At 42.1% G+C, this 17,152-nt stretch overlaps 1 long non-coding RNA gene across 3 annotated transcripts; it reads left to right on the top strand.

Annotated features, from left to right (window-relative positions):
- The first annotated feature begins 8,756 nt into the window (after positions 1 to 8,756).
- LOC104110091 (uncharacterized) lies at positions 8,757 to 16,910 on the top strand. 3 transcript variants are annotated; one of them, XR_011409745.1, is made up of 5 exons: positions 8,757 to 9,140; positions 9,437 to 9,576; positions 9,672 to 9,845; positions 16,545 to 16,591; positions 16,661 to 16,910. It is a non-coding gene; the product is annotated as an uncharacterized lncRNA (long non-coding RNA). The 3 variants fall into 3 exon arrangements; XR_011409743.1 differs by having other exon boundaries at positions 8,759 to 9,140; positions 16,545 to 16,910; XR_011409744.1 differs by lacking the exon at positions 16,545 to 16,591 and having other exon boundaries at positions 8,760 to 9,140.
- The last annotated feature ends 242 nt before the right edge of the window (positions 16,911 to 17,152 follow it).

Below are 17,152 nucleotides of genomic sequence, written 5' to 3'. Positions count from 1 at the left end.
CCAACCTGGAATGACGTCAAACTTTGCAGGCAAGTCCCAAATAACATAACGGAGTTGTTCCAACTTTCGGAATCGCATTCCGACCCTGATATCAAAAAGTCAACCCCCCGGTCAAACTTCCCAAAAATTCGACTTTCGCCATTTCAAGCCTAAATTGGCTACAGACCTCAGATTCACAGTCCGAACATGCTCCTAAGTCCAAAATCACCCAACAGAGCTAACAGAACCGACAGAACTCCATTCCGTAGTCGTCTTTACGCAGTTTCGACTACAGTTAAAAATCCTAATACTTAAGCTTCCATCTTAGGGACTAAGTATCCCAAATCACTCCGAATCATTCGTAAATCAAACTCAACCACACACGCGGATCATAATACATATTGCGAGGCAGTTCGAAACCATAAGTCACTGAACGAGATGTAAATTCTTAAAATGACAAGTCGGGTCGTTACATACCCTCACCTAGAAAGATTGGCGCTCACTTTGTTAATCGCCTCTAGGAAGCTGAAACCATATTTGCAATGTCATCCTATATGTGTAGTGACTACTTACCCGTTGCAAAATATAATGCATAAACCCGAGCTCTCGGGGCGATTGTCCAAATGGGTAGTGAAAATCATCGGGTACGATATTTAATATCGACCCCGTACAACCATTAAATCTTAAATTTTGGTAGATTTAGTGGCCGACTTTACGCCGACCCTAATTCCCGAGTTCGAAAGAGAGTTGTTGGTGAACTTGGGGATGTCTTTAGGGATTAGGACCCTCTTTACGGACGACGCCTCGAACGCAAAGGGGGTCGGACTTGGCATCGTATTGAAGCCACCAACATGCAATGTAGTTAGGCAATCTATTAGGACTGTGAAATTGACTAACAACGAGGCTGGATATGAATCCATGATTGCAGGTCTCGAATTAGCCAAAAGCTTGGGGGCGGAAGTGATCGAAGCTAAGTGTGACTCCCTCCTCGTAGTGAACCAAGTTAATGGGACATTCGAGGTCAGAAAAGAACGAATGCAAAGGTACTTAGATAAGTTGCAGGTTACATTACAGCGGTTCAAGGAGTGGACTTTGCAACACATACCTTAAGATCTAAACAGCGAGGCCGATGCCTTTGCTAACTTAGGGTCGTCGATTGAGGACGACGAACTCAACTCGGGGGAAATCATACAACTCATGAGATCGGTAGTGGAAGAGGGTCATGCCGAGATAAACTCTACAAGCCTAACTTGGGATTGGAGGAACAAATATATAGAATATCTGAAAACCGGAAAATTGCCTCGGATACAAAAGAATCGAGGGCCCTGCGTACGAAGGTAGCCCGATTTAGCTTCTCCAAAGACAGAACATTGTTCAGAAGAATGTTCGATGGCCTACTAGCGATATGTATAGGGAAGGAAGATACAGAATACGTTATGAGGGAAGTTCACGAGGGCACCTGCAAAAATAGTCCAGGCATCAAATCACTAGTTCGAAAGATAATCAGAGCCGGCTATTACTAGATCGACATATAAAAGGATGCAAAAAAGTTCATACGAAAATGTGATGAATGGCCAAAGATATGCTCCGATGATTCATCAACTCAGGGAGTTGCTGCATTCGGTTTTGTCACCATGGTCGTTTATGAAGTGGGGAATGGACATCGTTGGCCCCCTTCTATGGGCACACGTTAAGGCTCAATTTATATTGTTTATGACTAACTATTTTTCTATGTGGGTAGAAGCCCAGGCATACGAGAAGTCAGGGAGAAAGAAGTCATAGATTTCATTTGGGACCACATCATATGCCGGTTTGGAATGCCGGCTGATATCGTGTGTGACAACGGGAAACAATTCATCTGTATCAAAGTAAGAAAGTTTCTTGAAGACCATAAGATCAAAAGGATCCTATCAACACCCCACCACCCTAGTGGGTACAGACAAGCAAAATCGACCAACAAGTCCATACTCCAAAATCTCAAAAAGAGGTTAACCGATACCAAAGGAAAATGGAAGGAAATCCTGCACGAATTCCTATGGGCGTACCGTACGACCTCAAAGTTCAGTACCAAGGCCACCCCATTTTCGTTGGTTTACGGTGCTGAAACTCTAATACCGATCGAAGTCGGAGAACCAAGTCTCAGGTTCCGATACGCAACCAAGGATTCAAATGATGAGGCCATGAGTACGAGCTTGAAGCTATTAGATGAAAGGCGTGAAGCCGTCCTTTTTCGATTGGCCACCCAAAAACAATGGATCGAGAGATATTATAATCGAAGGGCCAATCTTCGACACTTCAGTTTCAGGGACTTAGTGTTAAGAAGGGTCACACTAAGCACCCGAAATCCGAACGAGGGGAAGTTGGGGCCAAACTGGGAGGGGCCATATCAAATTATCAAGATCATTGGAAAAGGATCGTACAAACTCGGAGCAATGAACGGTGAACGGCTACCGAATAACTGGAACGTAACTCACTTGAAGTGATACTACTGCTAAAGTACGACCCCATTCATTCCTTTTACTTATTTTTGAAATAACACTTGCAGGTGACCAACAAGGAATGGTACAATTTTTAGGTCTGAAAGCACGCGTTGCACTTTTTTCCTTGGACTGAATCAGTGTAAAAGATCATATCAACAGTATCTGAGGCTTCTCTATGATCAACCTCATACAGTGGGGGAATTACCCTCGGATAACGAACTTAGCAAGGAAAAAGACTTTGTGATCAAACGGTCTCGGCTCGGTCGATAGGATTTACTGTAAGGGCCAAATCAAATGAACTGTGCTCTCATAAACTGCTCGGGCCCTAACACAAAGCTTGTATACATATGTAACTATCACGCACAAGAATAAAAAGAAGTCTTTACCTTGCGGATAAATATATTGTCCCTTAAAAATTTTCTTTTTGCATTTCTTAAGGAATTTCCTACATCCGATCCCCTAAAGGTATCGAGCCCAAGGGTCGCATTAATCTGAGTTCAAACGATCATTCCCACTCGGGGATTGCCGTTCGAAGACAAACTCAGATGGTCCAGGCTATCAGAGCTCGGGGACACAAGACCTATAAGACAACTCCCGAATTTTAAAGGTTATGGACATCCCGATCCGGGGACTGTTATCTTAGACAAGCCCGGATAACTCGGGATGACAAGCCCACTTGGAAGCACCCGAACTAAACAGGCTATGGACGTATTAAAATGGCCCGTAGACATTTGAGACTCGTAATAAAAAATAAAGCCTTCAAAATTTCTTAACCGGTTCTAAAGGCTACCCTCGACAAACTATAATTTAAAAATTATAAGTACTTTGGGGGAAAATTTTCGGTCATACCGAACCCCTACGATGCCTTAAACAAACTAATGTTGTAGACAAGGCCCGTTCGAACCTCTGAACAGAACCTAACTATTTCATGCTAAGGCATTTCAATCTTTGCAAAATCACGAGCATGAATTTCCTTGAGGGCCTCCCTTTGGGATTGCAGCTTCGCATGCTAGACGATATCCTTCGCTCGATCCTGGGCCACCTCGGCGTTGGCCTTATATTGGGCCATCACCTCATTAGCATCGACTTTAACCACCACGACCACCGACTTGGCCATTTCAAGATCCTTGGCCAGAGTTTCTCGATCAAAGACGTCTGAACTTAGGTGAGATTGGAGCTCCTCAATCTTTTTGGCCTGCACCATGGCATTTTCCTTTGCCGCCCGAAGCTGAACCTCAACCGAAGCTAATTGCACTCGGGTAGTTTCCTTTTCCAAGTCAAGCGGCCCATTTTGCTTTTCCATTCTTCAGCCTCGACCTTTATCCCGTCCATCTCTTCTCGAAGTTGGTCAATCCGATCAAGATTTTGTTGGACCTGCGGGTTTGGAGCATTAGTCACCGAGTCTAGCTCATCGTTACTAATCTAAAAGACTTTTACCTTTTCCACCAGGTCGGCGTGCTCATTCTGAGTCGCCTCTAGCTCAGCACGGAGGCTCTTAGCCTTCCCCTCATGTTGATCGCTGAGAATTTTGTAAGCATCTCTCTTCTCAGTGAGCCCTCAAATCTCGGCCTCATACTGGTTTAGCTCTTCTCGATATTGGAGAAAAGTCTCGTGATGAAGCACCGAGGCTTACAAACACAAATAAAAAAGTTATGATTATCTACAAATTATTCTAAGTACTAATTAGAAGTCATGAAGAGGCATCTGAAGTTACCCGGTTTAACCCATGTTATGCTTCGTTAAACATGCAGGTCGTCCACCTCATTTATCTTGGTTTGGTATTCCCCGGTCACCGGGCATCGAACGTAACTAGCCACCCCTACGGGGACATAGAAAACCGAGCATACTTTGAAATAGAGATAATGATCGATCGCTTCCGGTCAGGATTCACACTCGAAGATGGGAACCGGTTGACTAGTTTCGGACTTGAGGAAGGCCCGCTTGCTCCTGAAGATGGACTCTTAATCTGCACCTCTAAGTGACCCAATCCGTTGACGTCCTCTGTGGTGGTAGAATCCACGTTGTCAAAAAAGTTGCGAAGGGTGTCTTCCGCTCTTTGGGCCCTCTTGTTGGGACGTCCTTTCATCATCTGAGCCTCGTTATACATGGACTTAGTAAACGAAGGGGACTCGGAGAGGTCTATCACACCGAGTGCATCCTTCGGGGCATTGCCCCGAGAAGCCCCAGCCACGACCTCCTTGTCGGCCTCCCTAACTTGAGGTAAAACGGCCTTGCCTTTCTCTGGTTCGGAAGCCTCGACCACGACCCCCTCATCGACCTCCCTAAATTGAGGCAATTCAGTTTCACCTCTCTCTAGTTCGGAGGCCCCTTGCCCCTCGTGAAATGACTCTCGGTCCACCAGATCAAACTCTTCTTCTTCTTCGGACTCGTCCCTCAGCCGGTGGAGTGAGTCCGATGAGAGCGCTCGGGCGCTGGCACTTTCTTTGGATTTGCGCACCAGCCTTCTCCTTGGTTTCTTTTTTCTGAGTTCGGAGAATTCAGAGCCATTTTCCTTTTCTTCTCATCACCCTGTCTCAGAGCAGGGGACTCGACGGGGCAATCCTCTTTACCGGATGGAGGCCTTTGTGTGACGTCCTTGGATAAACCTACAAAGGGAAACAAAGCAAACAAGAATTTAGCGACACAAAAGAAACCCAATTATTACTCACCCGGGAAAGGAATATCACCATGAGAACGGGCCTTCCACCGGCCCTTCGAGAGTTCGCGCCATGTGCGCTCAGAATATGGCCTTTGTGACACGATGCCCTCGACCCATTCCTTGAGTCGAGGGACTGCATTCGGGACCTGAGCGACACATGCACCACCACAAAGCACCGATAAAAAAATAAAAAAAGGGAAATCCGATGCACTAAACTCCCGCTATACGCGGGGTCAGGGGAAGGGCCGGACCACAAGGAAGAATGAAGGAAAAAAGAGAAATAATTTTTTTTAAAATGAGGTTTTACTTACGTTTTATATTCCACTTCTCGAGTAACGACATGTGCTCAGCTGGGATCAAGTCCTAGGTCCTTACTCTGACAAAATAACCTAGACAGCCTCGATCCCGATCTTCATCGATACTCGAGAACGAGGCTTTACTAGCCCGACGCGAGAGCTTGATCAGTCCCCCCGAAAGAGTCGGGGACTGTATAGGCGCATGAGGTGGTCGATGGTGAACGAGCATCCATTGATCTTGCTCATGAAGAACTGAAGAAGGATCAGGATCCTCTAGAAAGAAGGGTGAATTTGACCGAGGCATACCTTGTATCTTTTGCAGAAGTCGATGATGACCGGATCTAATGGACCTAGTGTAAAGGGATAAGTGTAAACACTTAAGTATCCCTCGACGTGGGTGGTGATATCTTCATTGGGTCTAGGAACCACAAAGTGCTTGTCAACCCAATTGCAATCCTTTTTTATCGTGGGGAGGATTTATTAAGTGATCGAGCATACGTATCTCGAGACCTCCTCACACCGGCCTGGTAAGGAGGAAGGTTTTTCAACCTTGAAATCGACGGTTACTGAGCATCCACCAGGGATGGAAAAGGGGGGTTCCGCTACTGGTTCCTCGACAGCGGAACGGTCTCCTCGATAACCGCCCGCGATGTAGAGGAGTTTCTTTTTGGGGAACGATTTTTGAAGTCTTCGCCATTTATTTTAAAATGGAGGGGAAAAAAAGAAAAAGAGGAAGTTAAAGGAGTACACTTGATGGTTTGGGATGAAGACGAGCAAAATTTCTCACAAAAGATCTCACAAAACCAGGATATAAGTGCCAAAAAGTATAGAGATTTCTAAGGAACAAGGGTAGAGGGTTTGGATGTAAAGTTTGAATGAATAAAGAAAGGAGTACTTATAGTTTTCAAAAGACGGTTCGCATCCAGGAGTGGCCGACCGACAATTGACAAGCATTTAATACCATTAAGACTTGATTGATGTAACATTTTGTTTATTTTGTCATTTCTGTCGCGGAGTATCGAAGTGAGAATCGGAAGCTCATATCGTTTCTCGTCGTCTACACTCCGAAAAATTAGGGGACTATCTATATACGGTCGAAATGGGGCTCGTCTACGACATGGTAGGTAGGGGCTCGGAACATGAGGGACTGAAGATCGATCCCAAGTCCCACCGGACCAGAACCCGAGGTCAGAATGTATGTCTTCGAGAACATTGAGTCTGTGATCCCGGAATCGACCCTGACCCCGAACGAGCTCGAAGAAACATTGTTAGCATAACCAACATAAGATCAAAATATCCGTGACCGGTCGAATATTACAGCGGGAGTCTCGACACGTATCAATAAGGAATCGGCAATCAGCAAATCAAGAGATTTTTACCTTTTATAGAATTATACCTAAAGTATGACTCCCTTACTATATAAAGGGGGTCTGATAATTCGTTTAAGACATTGTAACACACATTCCAAAGCAATACATTATTTTTCTCTTTAAGTTCTTATTTAAGTTGTATCTTGATACCGGTCGTAGTGCATCCAATTCGAGGGTGGCTAACCTCCCAAGATTGTAACTATTCAATTCGTGTGGTTTGAATTTACTTTATCATTATTTATTTCAATTGCAATTTAATTTATCATTTTGTGTCAAGTTAATTCACGTATACTTAAAATCACTTACAAATTTAATTGTTATCCGATTTTGAGGGTAAGGAGTTTTATTTTGCATATCTTGAGTTTATTTTATTTGAGTGGTTGAATTAATACCATTATATTTGAGTTGTTAAAATATAATTTAAACGAGGCCGAAAAAACTTCTAAAGCAAAAGTGACACATGTCGTCTCATTTGAGACCTTTAAACCAGATGCGGGCCTCCAACAAAAACCTAATCCCTCTGAACAAAAGGACTTCTCATAAATTCCGGGTAGGCTGTAGCGCTTTGTGATCCGAATTGGGTGATTGTAGGGTTTGCCAAGAGAAGTGACATGATTCGTGAACCGCCGCCACCGACAATACCTCAGAACGTTGCTTCCTCGTCAGTAGCAGGGGTTCGTAGCGGAGATTTCTCTGACGCTACGGATGAACGTGTTCAAGGGGGGTTTTCGCTACTGGTTCCTCGACAGCGGTACGCGAAACGGTCTCATCGACAACCGCCCGTGATGTAGAAGGAGTTTCTTTTTGGGAACCGATTTTTGAAGTCTTCGCCATTTCTTTTAAAATGGAGGGAAAAAAAGGAAAAAGAGGAAATTAAAGGAGTACACTTGATGGTTTGGGATGGAGACGAGTAAAAGTTCTCACAAAAGATCTCACAAAACCAGGATATAAGTGCCAAAAAGTATAGAGATTTCTAAGGAACAAGGGTAGAGGGTTTGGATGTAAAGTTTGAATGAATAAAGAAAGGGGTACTTATAGTTTTCAAACAACGGTTCGCATCCAGGAGTGGCCGAACGGCAACTGACAAGCATTTAATACCATTAAGACTTGACTGATGTGACGTTTCATTTATTTTGTCGTTTCTGTCGCAGGGTATCGAAGTGAGAATCGGAAGCTCATATCGTTTCTCGTCGTCTACACTCCGAAAAATGAGGGGACTATCTGTATACAGTCGAAATCGGGCTCGTCTACGACATGGTAGATCGGGGCTCGAAACATGAGGGACTGAAGATCGATTCCAAGTCCCACCGGACTAGAACCCGAGGTCAGAATGCCTGTCTTCGAGAACATTGAGTATGTGATCCCGGAATCGACCCTGACCCCGAACGAGCTCGAAGAAACATTGATAGCGTAACCAACAGAAGACCAAAATATATATGACCGATCGGATATTATGGCGGGAGTCTCGACACGTATCAATAAGGAATCAACAATCAACAAATCAAGAGATTTTTACCTTTTATAGAATTGTACCTAAAGTAGGACTCCCCCACTATACAAAGGGGGTCTAATAATTCATTTAAGACATTGTAACACACATTCCAAAGCAATACATTATTTCTCTCTTTAAGTTCTTATTTAAGCTGTATCTTGATACCGGTCGTAGTGCATCTAGTTCGAGGGTGGCTAACATCCCAAGACTGTAACTGTTCAATTCGTGTGGTTTGAATTTACTTTATCATTGTTTATTTCAATTACAATTTAATTTATCGTTTTGTGTCAAGTTAATTCACGTATACTTAAAATCACTTACAAATTTAATTGTTATTCGATTTTGAGGATAAATACCGAGTTTTATTTTGCATATCTTAAGTTTATTTTATTTGAGTTGTTAAAATTATATAATTTTAACGAGGCCGAAAAAACTTCAAAAGCAAAAGTGACACATGTCGTCTCATTTGAGACCTTTAAACCAGATGCGGGCCTCCAACAAAAACCTAATCCCTCTGAACGAAAGGACTTCTCATAAATTCCGGGTAGGCTGTAGCGCTTTGTGATCCGAATTGGGTGATTGTAGGGTTTGCCAAGAGAAGTGACATGATTCATGAATCGCCGCCACCTACAATACCTCAGAACGTTGCTTCCTCGTCAGTAGCCAGGGGTTCGTAGCGGAGATTTCTCTGACGCTAAACAGAAACTTGGTGAAGAGGTCGATTGCAAGACTTCGACTTCCGCCGGTGATGAGGATGGTATGTCCAGTCCCGTAAAAGCTCAGTATATTGATGGGTATGATTCAGAAGAAGAGATTGATGAAGCTGTTTGGGACAAGTACCTCCAACAGATCAGGGAGAGCGAGGTACCTAATTTATCCCTTGTTTGAAATTGTCATTCAATTCCTCCCTCCCCCCCCCCCCCCAATTACATAAGCATCCTTCATGAATCAGGGAAATATAAGTCATCAATATTATTAACAATTGCATAATATATTCTTGAAAAACTTGCATGGAAAAACTTTTGCAATTATATGGATCAATTATTTGGAGGTCAACTTGTCACAATTATTTTTATATAGTTGCTACGTGCTCTTTTAGGGAGAATTTAGAAAGAGAAACATTCCCTTAACCGTGAATTTGTTGCGTGTACTTTGTTAAGGATTTGATATTAAAGACTATCCAGGACCTAGCCTGATGGTTACAGTTTTCCCAATGCCGTACTACTTGACCGATCCTGAGAATCTCGTCATGTTGAAGGGTTATGCGGAAAAGGCACTTAAGAAATACAATGATACTAATGTAAGCTCGAGCCACACTTTCATTTGTCTTGTCAGCTCTTTTTTCCTTTTTCTTCTTCTTGGTAACTAAGAAATTTACCTTTGTACTGGTTTTAGAGCACCTGTTGGGAGGTTGATGATATTTTGAAGGTGAATGGAGGGGGCTGTCGTAGCTTCATTTTCTATATTACCCTTTCGGTCAAGACACATAAAGGGGAAAAAGACTATTTTCAAGCTAAGGTGGTGATAGATTTAGATGGTCATTTGGACTTTCCTATCGTCAGGCCCCAGGTATAGGTTCTTATGAGATCTGTTACACTCTTCTTATGTTTCTTCTGATGTTTTAAACATGTTGATATATCTTTCTAATGTTTTAACGTGTTTATTCTTGAGTCTCCAAGTCTTTACCTACAAATAATAACTAAGATCCACCATGAGTGCCAAGTAATGAAGCTGCAACATAGACTAAGTGTGAACAAATGAACACCCTTTAGGAACCAACTTGTGACAATTGATGTGATATAGTTGCTACGTGCTCTTTTAGGGAGAATTTAGAAAGAGAAACATTCCCTTAACCGTGACTTCCATGCTCCGAAAATAACCATTTTTGTAAGAATTGCATTTGGTCATCTGATAACTTAACCTTAGCATATGCCGACTTTAAAGACGATTGAATTGAATTAAAGCTTTTGGAAGTGAAGGATTGGGAAAACTTTTTTAATCCCCTTGTCTCTGTTATCACATTATCATTCCTAATTTAAACTTATAAGTTTAGTCTATACCATCTCCGTTGCCCCCAGAATTTGACTCTTTTCTATCCCCTTCTCCTGTCAGTCAAAATCCTAAGACTTAAACTTCTATTTTATGGACCAAGTATCCCAAATCACTCTGAATCATCCGGTAACTGAATTCAACCATGAACACAAGTCAATACACATAATACGAAGCTGCTCAGGTCCATGCACCGCCGAACGGGACTTACATTCTCAAAATAACCGGCCGGGTCGTTACATCCATATTACATGAAAAATTGATTAAAAAATTTTATTTGAGTAAAAATCATTCAAATATATTATAAAAATATATTATCGTGGGATATATGTTTCTCAATTTCAACTCTTTATGAAGTCCATTTAATATTACTTTTATTGTTCTTGGTATTGGACATTATGTAGTGATAATGTATTACCAATACAGAGGATTCTTATGAAATTGATTTTATTAAACCTTCCTTAATATTTTTAATAAGAATTTAATAAATAATTATTTATTAATTTTAAAATCTTAAATATTAAAAGCTAGTATAGATGGTATTGTAGTCCAAAAAATAGGTTATTGTAGTTATGTCATTTCCCTATGAGTTCTTCCGTTTAATTATTTTAGGGCTATTTTGGTCTACTAATATTGTATTTGTACTTTTATAATAATATTGTAATGACCAGAACGTTCATTTTGAGCTCCAGCGCGTCGTTCGGCAGTTTGAGGCCTTGAGTAGCTTCCCTTCAGGCATTAGCCTTGCAGGGGTTGCCTCGATTAGAATGGAGAGGGAATCTTGGCCATTTTGCTAGCATGGTTATCTCTTATATGAAGGCTCGGCATATGGTCGAGAAGGGGTGTCTAGCTTATTGGGCTTATGTCTGTGATTCTAGTGCGGAGGTTCCTTCCATATATTTGGTGTTGGTTGTTCGTGAGTTTCCAGAGGTGTTTTCTGCAGACCTGACGGGAATGCCACCCGACAGGGATATTGATTTTTGCATTGATTTGGCTCCGGGCACTCAGCCTATTTCCATTTTGCCATATCGCATGGCCCAGCCAGAGTTGAAAGAATTGAAGGAGCAGTTGCAAGATTTTCTTGATAAGGGCTTCATTAGACCTAGTGTCTCGCCCTGGGGTGCACCTGTGTTATTTGTGAAGAACAAAGATGGATCGATGAGGATGCGTATAAATTATCGGCAGTTGAACAAAGTCACCATCAAGTACAAATATCCATTGCCGAGGATTGATGATTTATTTGATCATCTTCAGGGTGCCAAGGTATTTTCAAAGATTGATTTGAGATCTAGCTACCATCAGTTGAGGATTAGGGCATCCGATGTTCCTTAGATAGCTTTTAGGACTCGGTATGGAAAATATGAGTTTCTAGTGATGTCATTTGGGCTGACAAATGCCCCAGCAGCATTCATGGATTTGATGAACCGGGTGTTCAAACCCTACTTGGATTTCTTTGTGGTTGTATTTATTGATAATATCTTGATCTACTCCCGCAGTCAAGAGGAGCATAAACAGCACCTTCGGATCGTTCTTCAGACTTTGAAAGACAGCCAGTTATATGCTAAGTTCTCAAAATGCGAGTTTTGGTTGAGTTCAGTTACTTTCTTGTGTCACGTTGTATCAGCAAAGGGTATTCAGGTGGATCCTAAAAAGATTGAGGCAGTTCAGAACTGGCCTAGACTGACATCAGCTATAGAGATCCGTAGTTTCTTGGGTTTGGCGGGCTATTACCGTCGATTTGTGGAGGGGTTTTCATCCATAGCAGCGCCGTTGACCAGATTAACCTAGAAGGGTGCCCCGTTCAGGTGGTCAGACGAGTGTGAAGCGAGCTTTCAGAATCTCAAGACAACCTTGACTACGGCACCGGTATTGGTGTTACCCACAGGTTCAGGATCTTATACAGTATATTGTGACGCATCTCGTATTGTTCTGATTGCGGTGTTGATGCAGGGTGGCAAAGTTATTGCATATGCTTCACGGTAGCTGAAGGTTCACGAGAAGAATTACCATGTTCATGATCTAGAGCTGGCAGCTATTGTTCACGCTGAAAATTTGGTGGCACTACCTTTACGGCGTGCTATGTGAGGTATTCACTGATCATCGGAGCTTGCAGTATTTGTTCAAGCAGAAGGAACTCAATTTGAGGTAGAGGAGGTGGCTGGAGCTAATGAAAGACTATGATATCACCATATTATATCATCCCGGGAAGGCCAATGCGGTGGCCGATGCTTTGAGTAGAAAGTCAGTCAGTATGGGTAGCCTTGCATATATTCCAGTTGGTGAGAGATCGCTTTCATTGGATGTTCAGGCATTGGCCAACCAGTTCGTGAGGTTAGATGTTTCTGAGCCCAGCCGCGTTCTAGCTTGTATAGTTGCTCGGTCTTCTTTATTTGAGCGCATCAGAGATCGACAGGATGACGATCCTCGTTTACTTGTCCTTAGAGACACAGTATGGCACGGTGGTGCCAAGCAGGTTAATATTGGAGATGACGGAGTTTCGAGGATACAGGGTCGTATTTGTGTGCCTAATGTGGATGGACTTCATGGGTTGATCCTTGAGGAGTCCCACAGTTCCCGGTATTCTATTCACCTGGGCGCCGCCAAGATGTATCAGGACTTGAGGCAGCATTATTGGTGGAGGCGAATGATGAAGGACATAGTTGCCTATGTAGCTCGATGCCTAAATTGCCAGCAGGTAAAGTGTGAGCATCAAAGACCTGATGGTTTACTTTAGAGGTTAGATATCCCTGAGTGAAAGTGGGAGTGTATCACTATGGACTTTATGTTAGACTTTCACAGACTCAAAGGAAGTTCGATGCAGTTTAGGTCATTGTGGACAGGCTGACTAAGTCAGCGCACTTCATTCCTGTGGCAGTTACCTATTCCTCAGAGCGGTTAGCAAAGATTTATATTCGTGAGATCATCCGTCTTCACGGTGTTCCCGTGTCCATTATATCTGACCAAGGTACGCAGTTTACCTCATATTTCTGGAGGGCTATATAGCGTGAGTTAGGCATGCGGATGGAGTTGAGTACAATATTTCATCCACAGACAAACAGACAGTCAGAGCGCACTATTCAAATATTGGAAGATATATTCCGCGCTTGTGTTATAGACTTTGGAGGTTCTTGGGATCATTTCTTGCCACTTGCGGAGTTTGCTTATAATAATAGCTACCAGCCGAGCATTCAGATGGCTCCATATGAGGCATTATATGTAAGGTGATGCCGATTGCCAGTTGGTTGGTTTGAACCGGGAGAGGCTCGGTTGTTGGGTACGATTTGGTACAGGATGCCTTGAATAAGGTCAAGATTATTCAGGATCGACTTCGCACAGCTCAGTCTAGGCAAAAGAGTTATGCCGACCATAAAGTTTGTGATATTGCATTCATGGTTGGAGAAAGAATATTGCTCTGGGTTTCACCTATGAAAGGTGTAATGAGGTTCGGAAAGAAGGACAAGTTGAGCCCTAGGTACATCAGACACTTTGAAATTCTTGAAAGGGTGGATGAAGTAGCCTACAGGCTTGCATTGCCACCTAGTTTATCAGTGGTTCATCCGGTGTTCCATGTGTCTATGCTCCGGAAATATCATGGTGACCCGTCCTACGTCTTAGATTTCAGCTCTGTCCAATTGGACAAGGATTTGATTTACGAGGAGGAGCCGGTGGCTATTCTAGACCGGCAGGTTCGCCAGTTGAGATCAAAGATTTACCCTTCAGTTCGAGTGCAGTGGAGAGGTCAGCCTATTGAGGCAGCTACTTGGGAGTTCGAATTCGATATGCAGAGTAGATATCCCCACCTTTTTACCAGCCCAGATACTTTTCTATGTCCGTTGGAGGACGAATGGTTGTTTTAGAGGTGGAGATTGTGATGACCCAAAAGGGTCATTTTATATTTTAGATCTCGAATCTGTACTCTTAAGCCTTAAAATCTTATTTTTATCCTCCTCGATTTGTGTGTGTAGTCCGGGCAGGTTTCTGGAAAGCTTTTATGTTGAAAATTAATGCAAATAAGAATTTTTATCTTAAAAATTAATTTTAGTTGACTTCGGTCAACATTTTTTGTAAACTAGCCCGGATCCGTATTTTGATGATTCCGATAGGTCAGTATCGAATTATGGGACCTGGGCGTATGCCCGGGATTGAATTCGGAGGTCCCTAGCTTGATTTATATTTTTGATGAAAATTAAAAGTCTGAAAATTATTTATTTTTAAGAATTGATTGATATTTGGAATTGTTAGTATCGGGTCCGTATTTTGGTTACGGAGTCCGATACAAGTTCATTATGATATTTAAGACTTGTATGTGAAATTAGGTGAGAAACGGAGTTGATTTGACGTGATTCGGACGTCCAGTTGAGAAGATATGAATTTTAAAGTGTTCTTGAGAATTTTATTTGATTTGGTGCTAAATTCGTTGTTCTAGGTGTTATTTTGGCGATTTTATCGTGCGATCAAGTTCGTATGATGTTTTTAGACTTGTGTGCATGTTTGGTTTGGAGCCCCGAGGGCTCAAGTGAGTTTTGGATAGGCTACGGAGTGATTTGGACTTAGAAAAATAACTGGTGTGCTTCAACTGTGTTGCAGGTCTCAGACCTCGCAAATGCGAGGTCAGGGTTGGCATTTGCGATCACTGTTGAGGTCGCATTTGCGAACTTCTCATCGCAAATGCGAAGAGAAGCTGGGCCAGCCTGTGTTCGCAATTGCGAACTTTTCTTCGCATTTGCGAGTGGTGTCTGGGAGGGGTATGGATCACAAATGCGATCTTTTGTGCGTATTTGCGAGATCAGTGATCGCAATTGCAACACTTTCCTCGCATTTGCGAAGGGCATAAGGATTGTGAAGGCTTCGCAATTACGATAGCCCCTTCGCAATTGCGAGCTTTGCATTTGCGAAACTCAGGTCGCAAATGCGACGTCTGCAGCTGAACAAAGTGACTTTTGGACGGGAATTTTCATTCATTTCCCAAATTTTCAAGACCTAAAACACAAGAGGCGATTTTCTGAAGACCATCTCTTCCCCAAATCATGGGTAAGTGATTCTAAACTAGTTTCTTTCAATCTTTCACTACATTTTTACAAGACTTCAACCAAAAATCTAAGGTTTTCACGGTAGAATTAGGGGTTTTGGGTAGAAACTAGGGATTTCAGAAATTTGGGGATTTAGACCTCAATTTGAGGTCGGATTCCAAAACCAATTATATATTCAGGCTCGGGGTGAATGGGTAAATGGATTTTGGTCCGAACCTCGGGTTTTGATCAAGCAGGCCCGGGGTCGATTTTTGACTTTTTGGAGGAAAATTTAGGAAATCTAAATTTATGCAAGTAATTGATTCCTTTAGCAATATTTGATATTATTGAGTCATATTTGAATAGATAAGAGTGGTTTGGAGGTGAATTCCAAAGAAAAAGCAGTGATTGAGAATTAAGTGGCCTTCGGAGCAAGGTAAGTGTTGTGTCTAGCCCTGACTTGAGGGAATTAGGAACCTTAGATTACTTGCTAAGTGAAATTCATGTGAGCGGCGTATATGTGAGGTAACGAGTACTTATCCGCCACTAATTTACCTGTTTTCCATGTTTCTCAGTTTTTCTTATATTGTCTCAACCCTATGCCTAATTGCGATGTGTTATACTAGTGTTGTTCAATTTATCATTCTCATCATGTTTACGGATTTTTTGGTGATAATTGAGTTTTTATTTCAAAGTTGAGATTGATGTTATGGAACCAAATATTGATGTAAGGTTTGTACTTGCTATTCTATATCCCTGTTGATATTTATGCATTGCATTGTGGTAAGGGAGAGTGTTAACGCACGAAGGGTGATGTCGTGCCATATTGTGAGTGTTAATGCACGAAGGGTGATATCGTGTCATATTGTGAGTGTTAATACACGAAGAGTGATGTCCTGCCATATTGTGAGTGTTAATGCACAAAGGGTGATGTCGTGCCATGATATGAGAGTTAATGCACGAAGGGTGATATCGTGTCGTTTCTATTGATTTTTATGGTGAGATTGAGAGTAAAAGCATGAAAGGTGATGCCGTGCATTTGTTTCCTTACTGTATTCACTATTCCTGTTGATTCATGGTATATTGACTGCTCCGGTGATCATTCTGTTTAGTTCTTTATCTTGTATTCCCCTCAGTATGTTCCCCTCCCGACATTTCCTATTTAGTTCTTCATTTCTGTTAATTGTATATACACTGTTAAATTGTACAGGTTAATTTGTAGGTGCCTTGCCTTAGCCTCGTCACTACTTCTTCAAGGTTAGGCTCGACACTTACCAGTACATGGGGTCGGTTGTACTGATACTGCACTCTGCACTTTCTGTGCAGATTTTGATACTGGCTCGGGTTGATCGAGATTTTGCTATTGGTCCGTTGTCCGGAGACTCAAGGTAGATCTGTTGGCGTTCACAGACCTTGAAGTCCCTATCTATCTTTTCTATTCTACTGTTTCATTCATTCAGACAGTTGTATTTCTTTCTGACTATTACTTGTAGCAAATTCTAGAATACTCATAAATTGTGACTCTAGATCCGGATGGTAGTAGTTAATACAGATTTATGATATTTCGCACTTGTTATATTTTATCTTAGTTAATTATTGTTAATTACTGAATGAAAATAAAAAATTGGCTTGCCTACCAAGTAAAATGTTAGGCGCCATCACGGTCCCGTCAGTAGAAAATTTCGGGTCATGACACATTTAAAACTCCACATAGTAATTTCATATCAAATTTGACTGAAGCAGAAAATAATATTTTCCCAACGTTTCCAAAATAGTGATATATAACAGTTGAAGTGCAGTAATAATGAAATAAATGCA

Source organism: Nicotiana tomentosiformis, chromosome 7, assembly GCF_000390325.3.
Source record: "Nicotiana tomentosiformis chromosome 7, ASM39032v3, whole genome shotgun sequence".
Lineage (NCBI taxonomy): Eukaryota > Viridiplantae > Streptophyta > Magnoliopsida > Solanales > Solanaceae > Nicotiana > Nicotiana tomentosiformis.
This window is presented reverse-complemented; position numbering and strand designations above follow the sequence as displayed.